The sequence below is a fragment of the Macrosteles quadrilineatus genome, unplaced genomic scaffold (genome assembly GCF_028750875.1).
Source record: "Macrosteles quadrilineatus isolate MER2022 unplaced genomic scaffold, UCM_ALF_1.0 Scaffold_2__2_contigs__length_208266976, whole genome shotgun sequence".
Classification (NCBI taxonomy): Eukaryota; Metazoa; Arthropoda; class Insecta; order Hemiptera; family Cicadellidae; genus Macrosteles; species Macrosteles quadrilineatus.
The window spans coordinates 106,054,329-106,082,218 of record NW_026542595.1 but is presented as its reverse complement, the minus strand read 5'-3'; the positions used below and the strand labels follow the sequence as shown (position 1 = coordinate 106,082,218).

At 36.7% G+C, this 27,890-nt stretch overlaps 1 protein-coding gene across 3 annotated transcripts in view; it reads right to left on the bottom strand.

The window, feature by feature from the left end:
- LOC128985739 (protein kinase C and casein kinase substrate in neurons protein 1) overlaps nucleotides 1–27,890 on the bottom strand; it is a 104,208-nt gene that overhangs the window by 55,120 nt on the left and 21,198 nt on the right. The window lies entirely within an intron of this gene.

Genomic DNA, 27,890 nt, shown 5'->3' with positions numbered 1-27,890 from the left:
GTAACACGAGTGCAAAAGGTCTTTGCTCACTAGTTACACAAATAACTATTTAAATATAGGGTTAAGTATTATGTAGCCTATATATTTCTTTTATTGTTTGTTGTTTGTATTGTAAATAGTTAAATCAATATACATCTATAATATTTAACATATATAACATCTATAATATTTCAATTACTATATATATATATAATTTACTCTTTTTCAGATTGATTTTTGTATAAATATGTTTACGCATGGGAATGGGGATATATACTGAGTTAAAAGTATAAATGTGTAATGTTTTAATAAGCCCATAATAGAATACAAAGAGTACAGCTAAAGAAAATACTAGGCTAGTACTTAATTTTAATATAGGATTTTAATATACTGTAGTTCACAATCGAGTATGATATTCAATAAGAAAGCAAGTCATAACTCTGAACTCTGACCCACTCGACTCTGCATGTTAGGTGTCTACTTATAACTAATTATACGATAGAGCAGGAATTACAATCCGCATTTAATACAAACGGATATATTTTACAAATTATGCCGCCAAAAAGCGCAAACGAGATTTGCCTGATGGGGTACCTGTGGGCCCGTCTGGGCTTGAAGCGCAAACGAGATCAACTTTCTACCTGACAGAGGATTAGAGCGCAAACGAGGTCCGCCCAATATGCAGCCTTTGACTATTCATACAACTAGACATTCCATTTAGTCGCCAATTTTTTAATCAAAATTGTTATAGTTTATGTGAGCCACCGACAGATTGCGCTGATCTAAATTACTAATTTCTGTCGAATACACGATGTTTTTTTACCAAGTCAAACTTTTGTAATGACTTATTATGAGCTATAGCAACTGTAAGTCGTGGTATTTTTTGTAATTTTTTTTACTGTAATTTTTGTCATCCACAAGGATTACATAATAAAATAGTCTATGGTGAAAATAAGACATAGGCCTATGTCTAGCTAGATATAATATATGATCCATGAATTATTTCAGCAACAATATATAGGGTACAAAATAGAGTTTAGTCACTACCATATTCTGTATTCTGTGTCTGGCTCACATAACCATGTGCTTTTTCAATAAAAAAATTTAAAAAAATGGCAAATGTTCTATATAGATGGGATGTCTAAAGTATCCAATGATGCAACTAACATTGCGTCAATAAACAACCAATCTATAAAAAACCATAAAACGATCCATTGACAATTTAAACATTTAAAATCTACAGTATCACTAACAGAAATACAGGTGTAACCGGTGTAGGTGCGGTAAAGTCGGCTCTATGCAAATCAACATATCAACATCAACAACAACATGTAGTGGGGGGAGAGGGGTCGTTCATACGAAGAGGTCGACCTTCAGCGGACCATCGGACCGTGAACCACAACCGGACTACGGACTACGGACTGAACCAACACCACAGGAACGTTAGGTTTTGGAAAGATTCCACCAGCAGTAGGGGTTTAAGTTTGTAAATAAGAGTTCTGACCTTAAGAACGTTAGTTTTAGACAATATGTCACCTGCAGTAGGTTTCGAATACGTAATGAAGATTTCTGACCTCAAGAACGTTATGTATTGGCAGAAACTCTACTTGTAGTAGGTATTAAAATACGTAACGAACAGTTCTGACCTCAAGTAGCCTACATTGGTTTTGGTAAACATCCACCTTCATTAATTTTAAAAATATGTAAACAAGAGTTTTCACCTCATGAACGAGTTTAATCAATTTGCTGACGTGTTTTGATGTTGACTGTTTCTTATATTTCTTTTTCTTATATTAGTTTCTTATTTTCAGTTGGATTTTAAGATTTGCGCTTCACTTTTTTCAACGCTAAAGGATAAGAAATTGTCAACTAAATGTATTGTTGTTTTCAGTTTAAATGCTTTAACTTGGTTAATTAACAATAATAGTACTGCAGTCCTCATCAAACCGAAGAAACTACAAAAACCAATCGAAACTAAATACTAACCTTAAAATATTATGATCCAAACTGAAATAAATCTGAGTGTGTTTAATTTATGGTTAAACCTAAGTGACACCTTTTAAGCTGGTATCACTAAACCTACAACCAAACCAAACAAAAAGCTTAAACACAAAGTTAGACGAACTTGTTGTGAATGATATATGGCAGACTAAAGCCCGACTAATCCTATGTATTCATGCAGAAATATGGCTAATGGAAATTTTATGAGTAGGATATAAATAATAAGCAATAAATGGTTCCAGAATTATAAAAATGCAATTATTAATACAGAACCCCGTACAGTATTTCGTGAATACCTTGAGCCTATATTACATTAAATTAGGCCTCATGGTAGACCCAGGACCGTTATAATTTTTCGTTTTGATCTCCCCAGACACCAAATTCACTCAGTTCAAATTCATAAGTTATTCTTATGGAGAATAAGTAAACTGTTGCTTCTTTATGGATTTATATTTTAACTAAATTAAGTAGATTCATATATTTCTTACCAAGACATTTCACTAAAAACACACACTTTATTACATTCCCTGTGGTGAAATAGTCTGCAGGTTTGCTGCAACGGGGGTATTTGGATTTCATTAATGAGGTACTGTACACCTTCCAACCATATGCAATTTGAAATATCTATGGCAATGTGGCCTGTGTCAATTCTATAAAACCCAATACAAAAAGTTAAATAAATAAATAACTTAATTTTCTAAAACATTTGTCATTGAACTAAATTTTGAAGTCGAGCTAGCTCAATTGGCAAAGCCCGTAAAGGATGTTCCATTAACTAACACATTGTATGGGTTTTAACCCTCCTATAATTTTCCCATTTGCATTTTCATGAAAAGACGAAGCAGTATATTTACGACGGGAGCTGGTCTAGTGTTCAGAGCGCAGGGCTTCGGTCCTCGAGGTTTCGTGTTCAAATCCCGCCAATAACCAGTGGATTTCGTATTAACTGATAATGCCACGATCCTCTCTAGAACTAGCCTTAAGTAATGTGGAAAACGATTCCGGACTAGAACCTAAAAGAAAAAAAAGTATCTTTACGAAACCGTTCAAGCATATCCCACTACTTACGGATGCTTGCCTTTTTTATAGATCGTAGAAAACAAAGCATTATGTGATCTGATTTTGTCATCGTATTGGATCATAGAAAGCTAAAGACTTCAAAAGTACATGGCGTTAACTCCCAAAAGTGCCCCAAAGAATTCAAAAAACCGTACATGAACATAAGTTTAACTTTCTTTTATCCTGCTATGTGAAGATTTCAAGACTATTTCTAAGTAATCCAGGACATCAACCGATTCCTAGGTTTCCAGGTCACATATGAACGCTGTGTTCGCATTTCTTTGACAGAAAGCTACGAAATATAAGTACAGTTATCACAAATGTTTAACAGTAATTTCTCCTTCAAGATACAGCACCTACATAAAAATACATAAAAAAACGAAGTACATTGTTGGTGTTGCCTGTGTCGAAAAGATTCTTGTCGTCGATTTGAATTCGATCACAACAACCACATTTATTATGTATTTATTGTCTTGTTAAAACAGTTTAAGTGTAAAAATATATGTTTCAAGTGAGATTAGAAGTTTTTTACTTCCCCTAACTAAAAAATGTGCAAAAAAATCACCAAACACCCAGCTTATAGATTCATTCTACTCCAAAAATTAATTTCACAAATTTCTCTTCAGTTGACCTATATATTTAGCACCTAATTTCCCCACCCTGTGTATGTTTTCCAGAGTTCCCCATCATCGTGTAGGTCAACATGTCACGACAAGAACATACCATCCATCACGGAGGCCGTTCATCGTCGGCGCCGGCTGTTTGAGATTAAACTCAACCCAAGCCTCCAATAACTCTTGGAGCTCGCAAATCCTTGCTTGCAAAACCTCCGAGAGTGTTCCAACACCGGAGAAACATTGAAAAGAGCCACAATGTTATTCTACACCCTGTATAAATGAACGAAAACATACCGTGTTCACTATGACAGCCATGTATGTAATATCTGTCTGTAATATATATCTCGAAATCCAGCGGAAGGATTTTGACTAAACTTTGAAATCAGAGACTTATAGCCCTAAAATTGTGATAGGTACCAGTCACTACCTCGGGAAAATTAAAATTTCTCTACACAACTCATTTGAAAATTCAACAATTTAACATTGGTCTTATGGGTTGCTTAGTTTATAACCGAGTGGGATCGTCTGTGTAATTTTGTTCCTTTTTTACTGACCAAAAGAAGTTTTTCCAAGCCATGTCAATCTAATAGCCCAAGATCAAGTAAATGAATAAATTCGTAACTTCATTGCCTGTCATTATTTTATGGGTTGCCTTTGCCTGGCCTCATTCCAGCAATTTAAGACTGACATGGTAAACATCGCAATGATAATGTTTCTTGGTCGCTAGTCAAGATTCGAACCATCAAAACTCTATTAACGTTTCTTAAGATCAAACCAGCAACGTAAAACAAAATAAAAGCATTATATACTTCACGGGAGTGTACCTAAATGTTAAAAGTAAAAGCTAAGGACATAAAGATATTTTGTCTCGATAAACCTTTAGCACTTAAGCTTCATCAGGCCAGGAAAGCCATTTTAAATATTTTAATTTCTCATCCACTAAGTAAATCAAACGATGACGAAACGGTAACATTTCGTAAAACAGAGTACTGTACCTTAAAGTCCCCCACCAATTTTTGTAGACTGAAAAACTAAAAGGTAAGTACAATTGAATATTAGGTGACATAATGAGAGGTTCATCTTACTATGTTCTCAAAATAAATAGCTTGGAGACAGCTGGTCCATATATGAGATGTCTACTTCAGTATCGAAAGTCAATGCTCTTATCAAATTAAAAGCCTCAAGAGTTTGACGTCTTATCAACTGATAAGCTGATAGTACCAAACAACACCCAACATCTGGATGTACAGTATAAGTGTGAGAATTGATTCCCTGGTTTAAATACTACTTGAAGAAAATATAAGAGTAAGATTCCAAATACTTCTTTATGTGTTAAAGTCGAGATTTTGACAATGTTTATACATTTAATTGTGTAATATTCGGTTGTTAGTTGGATCTTGTATGGTTAGTTTCTGGACTCAAGTCACTAATTTCCGATGAGTTGTTAATTAATATTACTGCCTTGCAGCAGGTTTATTACTGCCTTGCAGCAGGTTTATTACTGCCTTGCAGCAGGTTGAAGTTAGTAACAAAATCTAGGTTTGGATGGTTTACTTACGAAAGAATGTTAAAATTCAACTGACATACGAATAGACAATCATGGGAATTAATGTATTAGTTTTAATCATCTTTTATAACCACAAATACTTTCACAGATAAAACTAAAAGGCAATAAACGAAACAACCCTAGCAATATTATAATAGAATAAATATAAATGCAAATTTCAAACACGATCCACAAACACTGATACAAAACAAGAGGTCCGTATAAAATGGCGGGAAAGTCACGTTTTTGGCGTCAACTACGATATTGCTAAAGTGTTTGTAGAATACGATATTAGGTTTGTGTTTACACTAGACCTGGGGACTTGTTAGTTTTTTATCGTCGTGGATTTACTAAACGCCACAAAAAGAATGTGTTGCGAGGTTGGTTGCGAGAATAGCAAAACCTAATAATGCACTTCTTACCTTGCTTTCTGCAAAACAGTCAATCGTCAGGCAAACTTTACCAAACATAAAATCCTAATGATAACATAGTTTGTCAACAGTTTAACCATTAGACTTATCATCCCATTGTATATTTTGAAGCTCGTTTTTCGTGTCTAGTTCATGTCCGGTGACACTGGTCGCTGGAGTCAACGAAATTTTGTTTCTATTATTTTAGGATAAATTTAATGATTTTTGCTTTACTGTTTGGTTACATAACTAGGTGACAACTATTGTTTATGATTGGATTGTTTTATTTGTTTAAACGAGGTTTTAAATTACTTAAATGGCAAAAATGTTCTGAACAAAACACGACCTCTACTGTGCACCGGACAGAACTAGAACTATGAATACTTAAGCTGTTCCATATGCATGAGAAATGAGAAGAATGAGAAAGGGAGTAGGTTTTTTCTATGCTTAAACATAAGCCAATGTCTAATAGTACAGGATCATAATGTTTGACAATATAATGAGAAGATTAAAATACGGGTCTCAAGTATGTAATCCAACAAGATAGCCCGAATCTTATTTTTTAGGTCACGAGGGAATTGTATACGCACCTTTAGAGCTAGAGCTAAGAAATCTCAAGTCACAATATTTAATAGAACAATCGAACGACCTCAAGTAGAGAAAATGCAGGAACTTTTTCCCACCCCAGAGAAACCAATCCATCATGGTTTTCTATTTTGGGGGAACAATAGCTTATGACGGTATGCTACCATGCAGCTGTGAAAATTATCAGTGATAGTGGAATACGAGCCGAGAACTCCAAGTTCAGACCTTTAGCCACATGACCAAGCGCACCAAAAACTGATAATAATTTAAAAAAGATTTAATTCAGTACTATAATTATGCCTATTATTGTTCTATGGTGTCAGATTCTTGTAATATGATTCATTAATCCGTTTTATGTTACCTATCCTTGAGCTATTTAAATTGTTAAACAATATGTCAGCAAAATCGTTTTTAAGTCTTGGTTTTTGGGAATAGGTACTGTAGATGTCTACTTCATTGTCTAATGAAAATATTTGCTTTTCAGATACATTGTGGCAATCCATCTCAGAAGATAGGCTACAATTTAACTGTTAAATTGACCAAGTTGTTCAACAGGCAAAAATACTAGCAATATATCCGAATATGGAAAGGCATCCGAAAACTCGGTCAGAATCTTCACCAGTTCAACACCGTTTATCCCCAGAACACCGTCCAAGATCTCAAACTTTTTTCGTCCCAACTTCCTAGGACACAACATCCAAATTCAAGCCCGACATTAGCACATAAAAAAAATTGTGACTGGCGGTATTTGAACCCGTGACCTCAGGCTCCGAAGCCTTGAGCTTTACCGCGAAACTAACTCGTTCCCCAAGATTTCACAGCCCCAAGATTTGTGTAGTCTACTTTAACCATAAAAGTCCACCACCTTACCAGACCAGGACCAAATTCCTTGGCTTGGACGACCAAGTATTTCCTATACGTTTGGTCACAAACCCGCCCCTTAATGTCTCTAGACACCAACTTTAGGAACGCTGTCCGTTAGTTAAGGGGAGAGAGTAGCAGAATGTAGAAGCAATGTCTGTCTGTGGTTGTAATTGACTGTCGTTACTGTTAATGAGGATAGATGTAGATGGTGGCGTGAATCGGCGAGAGGAACGACCATTAAAGCATAGGACAAGTAACACAACCTTGTGGGACACCTATCTTGTTTGTACAGGAAATCTTATTAAAAAAAGGACCAGTAAGGGATCCTTAGGGGACATCTAACTTCTTTGTACGAAAACGTCTATTAAGACATGGGGCCCGTAAAACAACCTTGGGAGGCACCTAACTTGTTTGTATGGGAAAGCTTATTAAAACATAAGACCAGTAAGGGAACCTTGGGGGACATCTTTCTTGATTGTACTGAATCGTTTAAAGCATAGGACCAGTAACCCAACCTTTGGGGACACCTAACTTTCTTGTACAGGAAAGCTTATAAAACATAGGACCAGTAACACAACCTTTGGGGACACTTAACTTCTTAGCACAGGGACGTCTATTAAAACATAGGACCAGCAACACAACCTTAGGGGACACCTAGCTTGTTTGTACGGGGACGTCTATTAAAACATAGGACCAGTAACACAACCTTGGGGGACACCTAACTTGTAGGTACGGGGACGTCTATTAAAACATAGGACCAGTAACACAACCTTGGGGGACACCTAGCTTGTATGTACGGGGACGTCTATTAATACATAGGACCAGTAACATCACCTTTTCGGACACCTAACTTGTACGGGGACGTCTTTTAAAACATAGGACCAGTAACAAAACCTTGGGGGACACCTAACTTGTATGTACGGGGACGTCTATTAAAACGTAGGGCCAGTAACACGACCTTGGGGGACACCTTACTAGTTTGAAAGGGAACGTAAATTAAAACATAGGACCAGTAACAGAACCTTTGGGGACACCTAACTTGTACGGGAACGTCTATTAAAACATAGGGCCACTAACACAACCTTTGGGGACATCTAACTTGTACGGGAACATCTATTAAAACATAGGACCAGTAACAAAACCTTGGGGGACACCTAACTTGTATGTACGGGGACGTCTATTAAAACGTAGGGCCAGTAACACAACCTTGGGGGACACCTTACTAGTTTGAAAGGGAACGTAAATTAAAACATAGGACCAGTAACAGAACCTTTGGGGACACCTAACTTGTACGGGAACGTCTATTAAAACATAGGGCCACTAACACAACCTTTGGGGACATCTAACTTGTACGGGAACATCTATTGAAACATAGGACCAGTAACACCACCTTGGGGAATCACCTAACTTGTACGTCTATTAAAACATAGGACCAGTAACACCACCTTTGGGGACACCTAACTTGTACGGGGATGTCTATTAAAACATAGGGCCCGTAAAACAACCTTGGGAGGCACCTAACTTGTTTGTATGGGAAAGCTTATTTAAACATAGGACCAGTAAGGGAACCTTGAGGGACATCTTACTTGATTGTACTGAATCGTTTAAAGCATATGACCAGTAACCCAACCTTTGGGGATACCTAACTTTTTTGTACAGGAAATCTTATTAAAAAATAGGACCAGTAACACCACCTTTGGTGACACCTAACTTGTACGAAAACGTCTATTAAAACATAGGGCACGTAAAACAACCTTGGGAGGCACCTAACTTGTTTGTATGGGAAAGCTCATTAAAACATAGGACCAGTAAGGGAACCTTGGGTGACATCTTACTTGATTGTACTGAATCGTTTAAAGCATAGGACCAGTAACCCAACCTTTGGGGACACCTAACCTTTTTGTACAGGAAAGCTTATTAAAACATAGGACCAGTAAGGTATCCATAGGGGACATCTAACTTCTTTGTACGAAAACGTCTATTAAAACATAGGCCCAGTAACACAACCTTGGGGGACACCTAACTCGTTTGTACGGGGACGTCAATTAAAACATAGGATCAGTAACACAACCTTGGGGGACACCTTACTCGTATGTATGGGGACGTCTATTAAAACATAGGACCAGTAACACAACCTTGGGGGACACCTTACTAGTTTGAAAGGGGACGTCAATTAAAACATAGTACCAGTAACACAACCTTGGGGTGACACCTGACTTCTTTGTAGCAATGACTAAGAAATCATTTCATCCCTTGTCCTTGCAACAGAATTCCGTCGCAATACCCATAAACATCACATTGTTAGGCGAACACTATAACCACTTTACCCACGTCAAACACGATTGTAAACTGATTACAACTAGGAATGTAGTCTTGAAGGAAGCCGGTGGTTATAACGTGCTAGGGTAGACCCTAGGGTCAGTAATATAAGCAGTCGGGAGGACAGTAAACGGGAATGGCCGACCCCACTTACAGTAATCACGGAGATATGTGAAATAAGTGGGGCCCCAGCATGGCACCTTGGGGTACTCCATTGCGCCCCACTTTGCTGGCATTTGGACGCGTCGCTCGGTACAAACTAGTGAGTACAACTAGATAGTTTGTGGTCGGTAAAGTGACACCAGTAAAATGTATCTTTTATCATACAGAGCCAAATTGATACAAATGTAAGGAGTCGTTAACAGGGTACACACCAGAAGAGGTAAAAGGACGAATGCGAATTCAATTAAAGTATTTAAGCGTCTTCAAATAGACTTACTGTGTTAATATTACAATAACTCAATTTCGATAGGCCACACCCGTCTTTATCAGACCAAATCGGGCATTCAAGCCTAGTTCCGATTGAGTCTGATAACATACTTAATTAGTTTATGTTTAAGCTGGTAGAATCATTGACTATAGGATTTACAAAAGGTAGGTATAACCTTTGACTATTGGATAAATATATAAATATGGACCAGCTGTTGCAAATCTTTTACTAAAAAAGAAAGCCAGTCACAAAATGATCTAGTGTCTAAAATTCTATTTTCTACCTTATTTTTTGTTGCTGACGAAGTTGATGGGGACGATATACAAATTATGTCGTTACATTTACAAAATCCATTAAATATTTTTGTTTTGTGTATTGGACAAAACAATATAGATGTTTAGATCACCTAAAAACAAATATGAGAGGACATTGTCACATTCAGTTCATGCCACAAATTTAAGAACATAAACGGTATGTTTCATAAATATACAAAAAATTACGTCACTTACATTAACAGAGCCAGCAGTTTTCGTGTGGTGACATAACAGCTGATTTGTAGGGGTTTTTACAGTTACATTTAAAAAGTAACAAATAACAAAAAACTTGCTCTTTTTCTAGCCATTGACGTCATTTGCTTATAATAAATACCGTTTCAGTTCTAAATTCGTGGTTCATGCTAATACTCCTGAAAGGAACTAAGATTTTTCAAACGCACTCCACCTAGTAGATCCACACAAGACCAAGATGACCTCTTTCGCAAAATACATCATTGCAAGTCTGGTGTATATCCACTTCCCTGGCACTAAAGACACGCTACAAGCCCCAGAGCAACGGTCAGCATCAGTGGTAGCCAGACAGCAGATGTTTTAACACTAGAGTGAGAAGCTGCGATGTCCATATCAGGACCGATGAATGGGAGGAGTCTACAGGCCTTGACTGGGTGAATAACCTATCCTCTACTGGTCGTGGTGTGTTTCATCTGCGGTTACTATCAATCATCAAACTGTATCACTGGTTGATGGTATATACAACAGTATCAGGACCGATGAATGGGAGGAGTCTACAGGCCTTGACTGGGTGAATAACCTATCCTCTACTGGTCGTGGTGTGTTTCATCTGCGGTTACTATCAATCATCAAACTGTATCACTGGTTGATGGTATATACAACAGTATCAGGACCGATGAATGGGAGGAGTCTACAGGCCTTGACTGGGCGAATAACCTATCCTCTACTGGTCGTGGTGTGTTTCATCTGCGGTTACTATCAATCATAACAGTATCACTGGTTGATGGTATATACAACAGTATCAGGACCGATGAATGGGAGGAGTCTACAGGCCTTGACTGGGTGAATAACCTATCCTCTACTGGTCGTGGTGTGTTTCATCTGCGGTTACTATCAATCATCAAACTGTATCACTGGTTGATGGTATATACAACAGTATCAGGACCGATGAATGGGAGGAGTCTACAGGCCTTGACTGGGTGAATAACCTATCCTCTACTGGTCGTGGTGTGTTTCATTTGCCATCGTATGATTGGTTGATGATCAGTATTTAACCAAATACACGTTACAGTGACTGCATTTATTATATGGTTGCTATGTTTCAAGGGTCTTTGATAAGACGCGGAACACATTTTCTTCTGCTGCCCCCGATGGGACATGATTCGCCGGGACACTAAACATCTTGGGGTGCTGTCGGTTGAATCAATTTGTGAGACCTTGCTGGAGGACTGCTGGACGCACTTTGTCCAGAATATTTTTCAAGTGAAAAAGATCAATCTAGATCGGATCACAGTCTAGATAGTGTAAGAACTGAACGGCTAGACACGGTGTAAGCCATTGGGGCGTAGGCAAACTCCATTGGCAAACTCGGCCTAGTTCTGATGAAGTGCGTCATGTGTTCCCAGGTTGTCCGAAGAGTAGAGAAGGTTTTTATTGGGTAGTCTCTGGGTCTTAAAGCCGTTGGAGTCCCACACTACAGGCTAGTCTTTTGTGTACAAATGCATTTTTCCACATCTCCCTCGATAGGGGTCTTTGCTGTACACTGAGAAACCCTAAGGACTTCCTACACATCTCCAACCATCAAGGGTGTTCTTCATTTTGGTCTCTTTCATCTAGACCTATCAATCTTAATTCTTCTCTTGCTTGGACGATTTATCCTGTCTCGACTGTAGTATATTTCATCCGTCATTACCACTAACTACGCTTAATTTACTGAATGTCTAGATGAATTTATGTGTCTACAGACATTCCTTTATTTTCATCCACAGACAGACATGCGTTAAAGTTATAGCCATGGTTGAAGTATAGGCACAAACCATTTTACCTACAGACGTCAATCAGTGTAGCTACGAATTATTATAAAAATCGGTTAGCTACCATAACATCATTCACCTTTGCTCCAAATTTACTAAAAAAAAGAGTCGCGTACTATCCATTCCAAGTTTTAGAAAATTAATTGAATTTACCCTAATTAAGACTCAGAAATTTGCTAAGCCATTAAAATACCCCGACTCAAAAAACTCGATTTTGCTATAAAGTGATAGGGTATTCATAATTTCCACGATCTTCAAGCATCCATAAGTGAAAGTACAACTTAAACAAGTAGGAAGATCGCAGGTTTATTATGTTGTTCCAATTTTGACGGAATGCGCTTCGGCGAGGCCGTTACTTAATCAAACAGTTATGCATGGCCGGGAACTATCCCTTTCTATTGCAACGAGGTTGCCAAACTCGACCTTCTTCATGTTTACTGTGACTATCTCCTCGAAACATGTGTACACTACGACTCAAATTGGCCAGAACTGGGATTTAACAAATGTTTTAATTTAAGATTCGACCCAAACGAAAACCCTTTTACCAAACACCTGCATTAAAAAGTAAATCTTTGGACAAAGTCACTTCAATAGGGGAAAAAATCGTGTTGAACTCTATTACTATGGTACACGTTTGGGTGAAGGATTTCAGTAGGCTACTTTTTCTTAATTCGGGTATAAACATTTCTAGGACAGTTATAAGCAAATATTGTAGCAAGAAATACAATATACTTAGTATAGTGGAACCTCGATAACAAGTCAACCTCGATAACAAATATTATTTTCAAATCTCCTTGAATTCATTTTCACTCTAATCACATGTTGTTTCAAACCTCGATATAGGCCTAAACTCAACCTTTGTGTCAAGTCGTATTTAAAAATCCTAATGAAAGGCTTGTTATTGGATTATACTGTATTGAGTACCGTAAACATGCAAGGTCTTTCCATCATCAAAATCGGAATGGTCCCTGATCCAAACATTGATTGTATCCTCTTTCTGATTCAGAAAATATTTCATTTCCCTAATTCAGACCTGAAATAGTTTCTCTTCTAAACTCGATTCATCATGGGAAATACTCGAAACTGTGTGCCAACTACCGTAACAAGTATCGTGTAGCTCTTATCAGAACCAGAATGGTTTTCAATTTTGATCCTGAAATCTCATGTCTGATTCAGAAAATGTTCCATTTCTTAATTTCTGGTCCGCCACTTTCGTTTACCTCCGAAACTAATTTTTCGTGTAAAAAGCTGCATAGAAACGTATCACTCCAGATGTTTTGCCTTAAAGTGCCACATTGGCATCACCAGGGTCGCAAGGGCACAGGCGCGGCTGCGTGTGCATCGCGCGTGCGTGTGTCGGGTCAGGTGGATTCTACAGAACCGGTCCTTCTCCCGCATTCCTCTCCCACACGTCCCACAATCAATTTGAGCCTTTGCCTCATCTCCGTAAACTACGTTTTTAAGGGTCCAAAGCTGCAGGAGAATTTCCACCATCAGCCTTCAGTGATGATACCGTTGCTCAAGTCTCAAGAGGAACTAGTCTTTATAGCTATGAATCAGATGGAAAAATCTAGACAAAGTACATGTTTCACAATTAAATTGAGCCTTTGCCTTGTCTTACGATAAACGTTTTATAAGTGTCACAAGCAGCAGGAGAATTTCCACTGACAGTTTAGAGTGACGATAACTTTCTTTTGATTAAATCACATCGCCAGGGTTGGGGATCAGATGGAAAAATCTAGACAAATTACATGTCCCACAATCAATTTGAGCTTTTGCCTCATTTTACAGTAAACTACGTTTTATAAGGTTCCCGGGCTGCAGAACAATTTACACTGACAGTTTTGTGTGGCGATACCTTTGATCAAACCACTTCACCAAGGCTGGGAATCAGAAAAATCTAGAAAACGTACATGATTCATTAATTATTTAATTAACGGTAAAATAATTCTGATTGGATTGAATTTCAACCAGCTGTACATGAGCTCACAACATGGATGTAAGTAGAGCCTCGACAACAAGACTCTCATAGGGATTATTATAAGATTTGTTATCAAGGTTGGCTTCTTATCGAGGTCTGTCATATCATGTGATTAGGGGTAAAACAAATTCAAGGGCATTTTAAAATGACATTCATTTAAAGGGCGACTTGTTATCGAGGTTCCACCAGTAGAACCTCGATAACCGAGTTACTCAAATTATTATCTAATAAAACTTCTTATAAGGACTGCTAATAACATGTGATTATGGCTAAAATAAATTCAAGGGTATTTGAAAATGACACTTGTTATCGAGGTTCCACTACTCTATTCTAAATAAACCGACCAACTTCACGAGTTTGGCCCGGTTTGGTCATTCGATCCGGATCAAAACGCCGAGTCAACAAATTCACGTGCGTTCAGACTACACCGTAAACCTTGACCTTTGCACACATCCATCGATTTCCCACATTTTAGCCGATCCCAAAACCATTACCAGCCGCTACTGTACGACCCGGTGTTGACCTCGGTTTTATAGACTACATAATCGTAATTAACTGGCACATTACACAAGCGGAACCAATCTCTCGGAGGTAACGGACTGCATGGTCCGACAGTGGCAGAGTTTGATAAGGATGCAGCGTGAAGAAAACTGCATGGAGGATTGCGGGAGATGCGTGCAGAAGTCATTTGGTCAGGTAGTCTTGAAGGCAAAGGTTGAAGGACATTTGAAGAATCTTCGGGAAATTATCTACTTTTACAAGGTATTTCCGGGTTGTTCATGCAAAAAGTCAAGCGGCAGATGAGGATGGAAAGAGATATTTTGGAAAAATGCTTTTGGAAGTGATCCCGGCATCAGGAAATATTTACGAACGAAAAAACAGTGGAGATTGGAAGAATGTTTCCATAGCCTTTTAAAGATATGTTTTCAGAGGCGTTAGAAGACTGTTTTGGAGAACGATGAAGTTTCCATAGCCTTTTAAAGATATGTTTTCAGAGGCGTTAGAAGACTGTTTTGGAGAACGATGAACCCTATAAGTCGTTTTTACGATTGTTCGCAGAAGATCAATCGCGTTAAAGGAGGAGGTAAAAAACACTTTTGATGAAATACATACATTTATAAGCCATCATTAGCTTATGGTTTGCCGGATTTCATCGAAGGTAAGGGTATTTTATTTAAGAAATAGATTACAGAGGAGACGAATATATGAATGTTTGAAGGACCATTAATGTCACTGGAAACCATCACCAAAATGAATCGGGTAATTATGAAATTAAGGTTTCTTTGAGAATATAAGAAGCGTCTTTCAAATACCTTAAGTTCATTTAATTTATAAGTACCTGGGGACCGAGCTTTGCTCGGGGAAAATCATTAGTTCACTCTGAAAGCAGTCTTAGTATTGGAGATACATAAATCCATTCCCTATGTACTGGATTTCTTGTTACATTTTTAAATTCATATATACCGTATAGAATGTGTACAGGTACTTACTTTCTTTTCAATCCATTAGATTAACAGGAAGTAAACTGTACCTGAAACAGAACAATAAATAATGTAAACTTTTGTAAATTTAAAATGTACCTAATCAATATTAAGACTTGCATTAAAGATACAAGTAATAACAACACCTAAACTGTATAAAGGAGTATTCAAACGCATGTCTGATCAAAAGGTATCCATGAAGACGAATCATTCCACCCCAATAAACCTATATTTGATCAAAGCCTCAATCAGTTGAAAGGTCACTCACCCAAACTTGACATGGAGATAGTCCAATCTGACATATCCAAACATACCTGATCAAAGATCAAACATTATCAGCCTCAACAAATATTCTCTTCTGGACGAAGATACGTTTTAAAATAAACACTCAACAATGATTAAAATAATTAGGGCCTACCTCTTCTCATAGTTGATTTTGTATACTACATGTGAACTTTTCATATATAGTAGTAAAATACAGTACGAAACTTACAAAATAGTGTTTCGTAGACCTATCTAGACACTTCAGTGTAGGTATTTAAAAATTAAAAAAAGTTTTCTTTCCAAATACATAACATCTTTACAGGGTACATTTAAGCTATTTTCTGTTTGATTTATAACTATGCTCAGGCAAAACAATAGTTTACAAATATATAGTTAAGGTAAAAATTACATAGTTTTGACATCATAAGATGTGGAATTGCCCCTGAACTGGTTTATAACTAATATAATGGTTTAATTACCTTCAGTCTCCAGTTCAAAGTAAGTCGATTGCGACCTAGGTTTCAGCACGACGTTGTGCTATCATCAGGCTTCCAGTCGAAAATGTTCAGTCCATTGGACGTCGTTTGGTAAAAACTATGTACAGTTCACAAGACACAAACACATACACATTTACCGATCGGTATTTACAAGGGGAGAACTTGACGTCCAATGGACTGAACATTTTCGACTGGAAGCCTGATGATAGCACAACGTCGTGCTGAAACCTAGGTCGCAATCGACTTACTTTGAACTGGAGACTGAAGGTAATTAAACCATTATATTAGTTAAAAATTACATTCATAAAATAACATTTAAATAAAAAGCACAACCCAAAAAATACCTTCAATAGGTCAATGATGATAAAGTGTGCAAGAAAGTACTTTAATTTTAAGATGCCACTTTATAATTGTGCAATTGTTAAAAATACAGAACACGTATATGAAAAATCTACTTTTTTATCGCAATAGTACTAAATTTGGTGCAGCAAAAACATAAAACTGAATTTTTCAAGAAATTTCTCGATATAAAAATACTGCGTTTTTAAATTATAAACTAATTAAATAATTTGCGAGCTAATTTCTCTACAAATTACGCCAAACTGCAATTCGATCAAGAGGCTTCGTATCTTATTGCATCTCATCTTATCAAGTCTATGGTCAGTTTATTGAAACTATCAAAAACACCGATACTCGTTTATGAAATAGCAACAAATGACAGCTTAACTACGAATGAATTGCCTCTAAATTGGATGTTCACTGGTATAATCAAAGGCAATTGAGGGGCGAACAAGTTGGATAATCTGTTTACTGGTCGTCCAGATGACAAGCATTCATTACAGTCAGTCAGCTGTGTAATACCTGTCGTATAGTACATTTCCTCACTAGGGCGTAAAGAGACTCTATTCTAAACAAATTGGAAAATTATCGAGGGTTTTAATTATACTGTTTGCTTAATTGTGTGATGGACTATTTTTCGTCACATCACACGGTGGAGCAAACTAATTTACAAATTCGCTATTGTGAACATGAGGCTGTTTTGTAAGAAAGGTATTTCGTCTATTACTAATGTGGTTTTGTCCATTACATATCGACTGATATGGATATGTTGAACTGTGTTTCATGTAATAAATAGCTGGGTAGCTCAGCGGTTATGCTCGCCTGATAATCAAAAGGTCGCCGGTTCGATCCTGAAGAAAGCTAACATCGATCCTGACTTGTGATCGAAGCTAACAAATGTTTAAAATGCACAGTTTACGTAATCGAGAGATTTTTACTCCATAAGGAGAAAAATAACTACTTTGCACCCGCAAAAAAGTGATACCCCCTTACCACTGGACAAACCTAAATATTCTTGCAGGATGGTGTGGCGGTGAAAAAAGTGTGTTAAAGCCATAAACTAATACATGGTAGTATTTTAAAATTAATTCTTTGTGAATACCAATAGTATAAAAACCATGTAACTAACCAAAAGTTTGATTTCAACACTAAAATAGATTTGTACTCAATTTTTTAGAAGTTTAGGCTTTTGCTGCAGTTTTTAACAATCGAAATATATTTTTTTAGTTTCGCATATGCAATCAAGTGTTCTTCTACTATTAAATCGTATTTGCACTGCTAAATGACGCAATGAACTCTGTCCGACAACTGTAAACTACGTCAACATTGTTGCCACGTCTGGCACACTTGCAGTAATTAACACCATTGATTATATATGTAATGTAATACCTAGTTAAAATATCTCCCCGTCCACCAAACCGAGCAGCTGTAGTAAATTCATTATGTTTACACCACCTAAAATTACACTTACTGTATAATCTTTACTAATCGAGGCTTTTCCAGTGCGTCAAAGTAAGGTATTAACTGGGGCAATTTCAATATCCCAAAGCATGTAGTACTCCGCCTCACTATAGGATTACATTGTTTGTATACGTATTGTCCTGTTTAATTATCTAGTAAAGGTTTAATCAACGTTTACACCCTAGAATCAATATTCTATAACGTCTCTACTATAGTCTGTATGATGGAACCTGTCACGTGACCCTTCGTCTACCATTGTGTACGTTTTGTCATGTATAATAGTTTAGATTTAATCAACGTTTACACCCTTACAGAATCGATATCCTATCACGTATCTACTATAGTCTGAATGATGAAACTTGTCTCTTGGCCCTTTATCTGGTGGTAGGTTAGTTCCGCAGATAATGACCCTAGGGCCATAAATGGGTAGGTTCGTTCCGCATTTGAATCTGGTGGGCCCCTTAAGTAGGTAGGTTATTTCCGCATTTATATTGACAAAGGTGGGTTACACTCCATTAGACAAGGGTAATTAGCCTCACTAAAAGGCGACGTAGAATGAATATTGAACAAATTTAAGTTAAATATCCAAAGATTGGATACGCTTGTATCCGATTCGAAATTCGGAATATTTATGATACAAACTCTACATATTTTAGGTTCAGGATGTAAGAAAATCACCTGTTTCATAAATGTTAACAAAATTGATCTTAGTAATAATACTGATTTGACTAGCCTATCTAGTAATAATCCTGCACAGATACCGTACACACTATGATTAGTTGTGATAATAGTTATGTAAAAAATCTATGAACACACAGAATAGCACGCGGTCTAGATGCTTGAATTCTCCAAGTGATTGCAGCCACATACCATCCTCGCGTACTACAAATACACAAATACTCTCTTCCCCCGATTCCCATATTTTAGGAAATATTTTTTTGGGAATTCCTAGAAATATTACACCGCATTGTTTACTACAGGGAATACAGCAGAGAACATATTTAGTTTGTTGTCAGTATTTACAAGACGTGTTTATTATAAATGTTATTATCCATGCGTATCTATGCGTATCTGTGCGTATCTATGCGTATGTATTTCCATTAGTTGCATACGCTTTTAATAGGGTCTTTTAAACTCATAGAAAATTATGACTACTAGTTTTAATATAGCTTCTGTAGTGCCGGTACTAGACAACTGCTCGATTTCGAGCAACAGGTACACTAGTTTTGTTTTATATTTTTAATTTGTTATAAGATGCTTACAAAGTTTAAAGTTTTTCCTGTGACAGGTTTAGTTTACCAACTGAGCTATTAGCATTTTGTAACATAAGCGTATTTAAGCAGCAGCTGGTGTAATGTGATTTTTTTAGTTTTAAGATTGCGGCTTCGCAATAATGATTGGGATAATAATCTTCAATATAATAATAATCAATAATAATCTTCGCCCTTTAAGATTGGGATCGGTGAAAGAAATATCTGCATCAGCTATGGTAAAAAACTAGAGAAATCGTTACAACTGGAACATGCTACTTCAACTTTAACTCATTCAGAACTTGCTTATTTTTATGGATTATTTCGGTTGACTGGCATTTTTGTACGCTTCACTGATCTTTACAATTTCAAGAGATCTATTGTTGAAGCCGTCAAATGCGGAACTGACCTACCAGATTATAACCCACCCTACGGGACCCGGATTAGTGTAGGTAGCAAATGCGGAACCAACCTACCCCCCTTTATCTAGCTAGGACTTACCCGGGTGTTTTACATTCGCCCCAGGTAGACGAAGGGTCACGAGACAGGATCCAACACACAGACTATAGACCGTATTCGTGGTCGGTATTGTATCCGATTAATTGCCGCTCGATTTTCCGCGATTCCGCCGTTTTTGCGCCGCGATGTGAGAAAATGCCGCCCGGCCGTGAACTTGAGGGTCGGCTGTGAAATCGATTACGTGAGGAACCGGGTCCCGTGTAACGGCGGTCGTCACCGGCCACTCAATGACGCGCCTGGGCGGCGGACTGATAAACAAAATAACAGGGCGACGGACAAAAGCTGTGTTTGTGTAACATTACAAAGGCCTAGGAATGTGGTGGGTCACTGTGGTGAAATAGGGTGGCCGAGCTTTGCTAGAGGATTAATTAAGTGGACACTACTGTGAGGCATCACTAAGAATACTAGAACAGAAAGCGGTGTGGTCGTAAACATAAACGAATTACTGGTGGATCACTGTGGTGAAATAGGGTGGCCGAGCTTTGCTGGAGGAATTAAGTGGAAACTACTGCGAGGCATCACCACGAATACTGGAACAGAAAGCGGTGTGGATCGTAAACATAAACAAATGACTGGTGGATCACTGTGGGGTGGCCCAGCTTTGCTAGAGGATCAATTAAGTGGAAACTACTGTGAGGCATCACCACGAATACTGGAACAGAAAGCGGTGTGGATCGTAAACATAAACAAATGACTGGTGGATCACTGTGGTGAAATAGGGTGGCCCAGCTTTGCTAGAGGATCAATTAAGTGGAAACTACTGTGAGGCATCACCACGAATACTAGAACAGAAGCGGCGTGGATCGTAAACATAAACAAATGAACGGTGGATCACTGTGCTGAAATAGGGTGACCGAGCTTTGCTGGAGGATTAATTATGTGGACACTACTGTGAGGCATCACCACGAATACTAGAACAGAAAGCGGTGTGGATCGTAAACATAAACAAATGACTGGTGGATAACTGTGGTGAAATAGGGTGGCCGAGCTTTGCTAGAGGATTAATTAAGTGGAAACTACTGTGAGGCATCACTACGAATACTAGAACAGAAAGCGGTGTGGATCGTAAACATAAACAAATGACTGGTGGATAACTGTGCTGAAATAGGGTGGCCGAGCTTTGCTAGAGGATTAATTAAGTGGAAACTACTGTGAGGCATCACTACGAATACTAGAACAGAAAGCGGTGTGGATCGTAAACATAAACAAATGACTGGTGGATCACTGTGGTGAAATAGGGTGGCCGAGCTTTGCTAGAGGATTAATTTAGTGGAGACTACTGCGATGCATCACTACGAATACTGGAATAGAAGCGGTGTGGATCGTGAACAAATTATTTTACTGGCCCGAAAGTAAACATTAATTAAATGGAACTGTCTAAACCATGTGTTAGTATAGAATTCGGGCCATTTAAGTCATTTGTTTATGTTCATGATGCCGCTTTCTGTTCCAACATTCGTGGGAATCACGGACAATCAAGTATTACTGTACAGGGTAGCTAAAGATTACAAGAACTTAAAAATCACGAATTTAAAAAAAAAAAAAAATCCCGGGATGCCGAGCTTTGCTTGAGAAGGGTCAATGGATAAGTGGGAATAACAGTTTCAAATTAAACACAAGAATCACAATTTGTTACTCTGGGAAAACAAGTGTTAGTAAAAAGGATGTAAGATCGACAGAGTAAAAGGATAAACTGAGAAATCACCCAAAGAACAAGTGATATTGTATTAAAGATTTGTCAAAGGATCAATGGCATAAGAGAAAAGACTGAGATATGTCCATTTAGCCAGGTGAATACATATACAAGGCTTTCAAAACAAATGACGAGGCAGATTTTAAATCTGAACATATTTAATATCTACGAGCTTCTGTATAATATTTGTTTATTATGTAAACATTCACAATTTTTTTGTTTTCAAGAAGATTCTGCATGTTAAGAAATGGATTATTTTATAAAAATATAAATATATATATATATATATAAATATTTATAAATATATAAAAATATTCCATAAAATACTTTTGATAAAACAAAAAACTAACATATCAGACAGAGTTGCATCGCAATTTTTCCCCCTTCTGTTAAAAAAATATTAAAATTGGATAATTAAAATGTTACTTTGAAATTTTATAACACTATTCAGTCATATTTGCTCATATGTTGTTTAAATCTTTGTTATTTCTCCAACTGAATGAAGCACGTACTATAGGTGTAATGGGTCAAAATTATAGAGGGGTTAAGTTTTATATTTATTATTTAATTGTCAGTAGGCCTATTCCTTACCTGGTTGGTGATAGTGGTAAACCTCTCATGGTAAGGTAAATAGGCTGTTCTAGGCCTATCCTTTTTGTTGAAGTAGGGATAACCTCACTTTTGGCAAAATCACTAAAGACACTATTTTTGAGATTCACAAGTCACAGTATTGCATCGTTGTGTACAAAACGATAAACCGTTTCCGGGTAACCCCCATACCTAGTATACACCTTTGGGAAGTACGGTCAAAGTTGTTGTTTAGGCTAGGGTGGTGAACCGCGATCACGAATACAATATCACGTACATAACATGCATACACTTTGTCGGACCCTAAGCTACACGTCACGGGTGGAAATTATACTTTTTGTTTAAACCAGAGACGATATTAAAGTTCCGCAGTATAATTTCACAGTCGGCGCAGGTGAATAACAACAGTAACAACATAACCTGTACCACTAGTCGGCTGTCTTGGCGTTGTGTTGTGACAGCGCCAATTTTGAACTCGTGACGTCACCGATCAGCTGGGAAGTGAATCAGCTGATTCCCCATCCCTAAGGGGTTAGGGAGGGGGAAGTAGGGAAGATCCCTTGTGGGCTAGGGATGCGACGACATTCTAATTCTGCGATTTCCAGTGTTAGGACGTGTCTTGCTTTGAAACGAGTGATTTTGCTAAACGTGTGCTTTAGTGTGTCAGTGAAGATCCCTGGAGTATACAGGTAATTCGCCGGCTTTATCTTAATAGTGTGTACTATTATTTTTTATTATTTAGATTTAGCGATAAACCCTCATTTTATTCTTTTAGACGTAAAACTCACGGTAGGATCTTTGTCGGGTGTTAGAACTTGCATAAGTCCGCTTTAGCGTATGCTAGGGCTCCCGTGGGTGGCAATAAGGAGTTTTAGGGATACAAATTTCGTTTAATATTGTGTTTACAATATATATTGAGGGTGACGGGGTTATAGCGGATATTTTGCCGGGATATTCAGCAGGTGTTGAACTGCTGCGGCAAAGCGGGCAAAGTTGAACCCGTCTCTGCAGGTCGTGCAAACACGAGGTCGGGTGGAGCACGCTAAGTGTATATTCACTATTTCGCTAGTAATAATATTCTAAGTGTTGAGGTTGACGAAACTGCAACATTAAGTTGTTTCAAAATTTCGTTGAATGGTTTTTCATTATTTTTAAATTTAATTTAATTAGCTGTTCCCAGGTGTGAACGATGATGATGGTACAGTAGCGTTGTTGGTTACCGGTACTGAGTTCACACCTGATCCACACTACATTTTTGCGTCTATACAAATCTGTACCTGTGCTAGGTTTTGAGTTAATTAAATCAATAATTTTTATCTGAACCCTGGAAACTTCCCAGCACGCCGACTTGAGCGATCCGCTGGCGAGAGTTGGTGACGTCTTTCCCGCTTTAACTACGGAATAGCGCATATATTCCGAGCGGGAAAAACGGCACGTTACATAGGACCATAACTGCACTTGAATGACTCCTCCACTTATAAAGAGCATAAGACAACAATGGTACAATACCCACAGATCTCACTTACTTTCTACAAGTAACGGATCTAGTTTTATAAATCCGTGAGAAAAGACTAAGTGGTTTCTAAAATAATACACTACTGTTATTTTTTACAGGGAATACAGATAATTTCTAACTTCGAATATGTATGAAACTATTGCATTTTTCCGCATAGCGAGATGAAAAATTTAATAATAGACAGAGAACTAAATGGGTTTCACTACCTTTATTTACTCTACTTAGTTTAGTGAATTACTTAGTATAAAAAAATAAAATAAATTATAATCTCAAACTGATTAATAGAATATAAATAAATAATGAGTAATTAGTAACTGAAGATTAAAAAGTCTTAAAGCCATTTAGACATTTAAAAATAATTGGTTACACGATAATCCAATGTGACTGAACAATTATTTTGAATATATTTTTAAAGAGAATCTATCTACCTTTATGTGTTTCTAAACTCTTTACCAACCTTACAAGGTAATAATTCTGGGTCCATAACAAATTTAAATATCGGATTTAAATCGTATGTTTACTAACATAGCCACCATTTTGTATTTTTCATAAATTAAATTTGTTTTCTCAATAAAACTTTGCAATTTTGCATTAATCTTAAGCGTGTCACTGCAAAAAATATCAAAATTTTTAAATTTAAAAATCGATGCAAATTACTTTTTTGGACAAGAATAACTTTTAAACAGTCGAAATCGTAGAAAAATAAGTTTTTGTATTTATTAGTTTAACTTATACAGTATATATGAAATTATTTATCAAAATTTATATTAATTAATTTAATTTAATATTTTAATTATATTAAAATACACAATTTGTGCACAGATGTCCTCGTTATTATAAAATGTACTGGAAATACAAATTTAAAAAAATTTCACAAGAATTTACAAATTAAAAAAATATTTTAAATGCAAATTTTTACACACTGTAAGCTGAGATATTACAAGTATTCTAAACTTATTCTAAAGTATAAGAATGAGGAAAGATGTGGATCAAGATATGTGTGGGATTTAATGCAGACTCAGCTTAACGATCTGGGGTTTATAATACAGTACTTGACAGATAGCAACCCTTACTGTATTGTGGAGCTCGCCACGAAATATACAAGAACACTTTAGTTCCAAAATGTAACAAATTTTGTTGATACTTAGTTACGATGATAATAATTACATTTTATCGTGTTTAGTTTTACCACTTTACAAAGTCTTTTTTAGAAATGTAAAAAAAAAATTAGTTCAAATAAAAAAAAACAGAAAAATATTAATGGATATTTTATAAGGATTATTTTTAATAGTAATAAAAAAAAATATATTTCGATTACAAAGATTAAAATGATAAATTTTATTTTTATATTAAATTCCTATTTTAGTGGGCTAAGTCAGTATGGAAAAATGTAGTACCGGTACCTGATATTCAGAAAATATTTTAACTAAAAAAGACTACACATTTTTATTTTTATAATTTTTTTTTGTTTTACTTGGCTAAGTCAATGTGGAAAATATAGTACGTACCATAATGTTATGATGGTAAATAAAACCTGTATTTTATTTTATCATTTTTAAGCATTTTACTTGGCAAGGTCTATTTATGAATATTAAGTAGAAAAGTACCAAAGCTGATGGGGAGTGAGCTGGTCTAGTGGCCGAGCGTGAGACTTCGGTCCCTGAGGCCAAAGGTTCGAATCCCGCCAATAACCAATAGACTTTATTGGAGTGATAATGGCCCCGACCCCTAGGTTTAGCAAAAAATAATGGAAAACACGATCTCGGGCTGGAGCCTAATCAACGTCATACGACAAATAAGATGATTGTGATGATAAAAATCCCTGGTTTTCAAGTGTTTCAGTTTTTGTTTAACAATTAAAAACCTTTTGTTTGTACCATGCTTTAGTTGTTTACTAGCTCAAATAATTTTACAAATATTTTGAAAATCTAAAGGCTCGATCACCACCAATGCTTGATCCAAATGCCATTTTGCTATCAATTTATGCATAATAACGCTACCTAACAAAAGGACGACTTACTTGAAAGAAATAAGTGTTTATCAACAAGACCAGGATTTATGTATACGGTTCCTACACCAGAAAACGTAAAACATACGAAAATCGTAGAAAACAAATAGTGGGCACTAACAAGACAATTTGGTAAACTCAAAGTCAAATCCACAAAAGAAACTCGATATTCAAACACGGTGTGTACACTCGGGGCCTCGTTTGGGACTGTTTTGAGTGGTTTTCGATTGTTGACGCGGCGCCCAACCCATCTGGCGCCCCGTCACTCAAGCCATGTCTGCGTCAAATGACAGATAAATTGACCGTGCATTGATTGTTCAACAACCTGTAGAATAAATATGCATTCAATGCAATGAATAAATGTATATTTTGTATCGAGAAATTATTTACAGGCAGGGATGTACAGCTTTGAAAAGTGAAAAATGTACTACAGTTTAGAATGTTGATAGTTGAATTAAATTAGTCTGGTCAAAATCAGACCCCTGAATATGCCACACAACGTCACAGAGAGCATAGGGTGACACTAAAATCTTACCTTCAAGAAGTCAGGCAACCAAAACCAAGGTAAATATAATATAATTTAATTTCTTGAAACTGGGATAGCAAACAAAAAAGTATTAACTAAGCTACAAGTAATGTAATAAATAGTGCCTTTCGTAAATATGAATTTAGTGAGAGGAGAGTTATGGGGAAGATTTCCATACCGTCTACGACACTTTCTGGGCTACATCAAGTAAATGGTCTGTATCAACATTCGCCTGAAACATTCGACTCTGCGTAGTGAAAACTTTCAATTTCGGAACAGCAAAAATTTTTTATTTCACTAAACATGGCTTTTAAAACTTTTTATTTTATCAGCAAGAGCTTTGTTGTAGTTGATGAAGCGACTTGAGCAGCAGATGTATAATAAAATAACATATATAGTAGCTAATAATATAATGTAACGTGATTCACCCAATAAAAATCATCGATATTTCTCTATAGGATAATCTTTAGCTTCATTCCTCTGACAAAGAAACACCAATAATGTCATGCCTATGATCAAAAGTATCAGCAATTATACTATGAAAGTGGTATGCCCTAATCGAGAAATAATTCGTGGCATTCCTCTTTTATGAATCGTCTCTCTCGGTAAACGATTGATTAAGAATATTTTTCCGTGTCATTAATCTAATTAAGGATCAAATTTTGTGCCGTTCTCAATATTAGTCACTAAACATTCTTTGATTATTGTAGGTACCATCAAATTAAAAGATCATTAGTCCAAAGCAACCAAAACCTCAAAATAGTAAATTACAGTAACTCAATTGGACAAATTGAGGACTTGATGCAATTTGAATACAGAATCGTACGTAAATTTGTGGTTGGACGGTGACATAGAAAGCGCCAATGCATTCCTTCCGCACCTCTTGAACCTGACCGTGAATATCCTCCTGAAGGACCAAAGGTCAAGAAGACCGCGCCTAGAGACAAGGATGTGCTATCTGTGTCGCTTGAAGATTGGCTGATTGACTCACCGTGCATACCAAATAAGCGACTGTATGTTAAATTACCTCACTACGCTAGGATACTTCTCACTTGGTGTCTACACAACGAGGATGTGTGCCTTACCTCCTAATATTGTTTTTCAAGAATCCACAATTGCTCCTATGTCTACATCAAGATCCTACTGGCACTCTCATTACAATATATTTAAGGGGAACATTAATTTATTTTTGTTAGAAGATTAACAGACAGAAATGATGACGTAAAGACTCTGATCTAAAATTAACTAATAATATCCTGCGTGTCATATAAAAGTGCGTCTGGCCACCTGAAAGTTATAAATACGAAGACGGCTATTTCAAGACCAACTCAGGTTTACAATTTGCTTGAATAACGGCTAACGCATCTAGACATTGGAAGTTTATTGTTGCAGCCTTTATAATGGAAAAATAGGGAATGAATGATAAATTGTTAAACAAATGCATTACTTTACAGCTCTTGTATAGCACATTGTGTTATGTAGAATCAATGTAAAATCTAAAATTTCACATAAACGAAATATTTCTGTTTCTTTAATTATAATTGTTCTACATGATTTGAACTAGGCTTAGTTCACTAGAAATCTTATTTGGCACGGTTTATTTACTCATTTACATCTTAATATGCTAGGTCTCTATA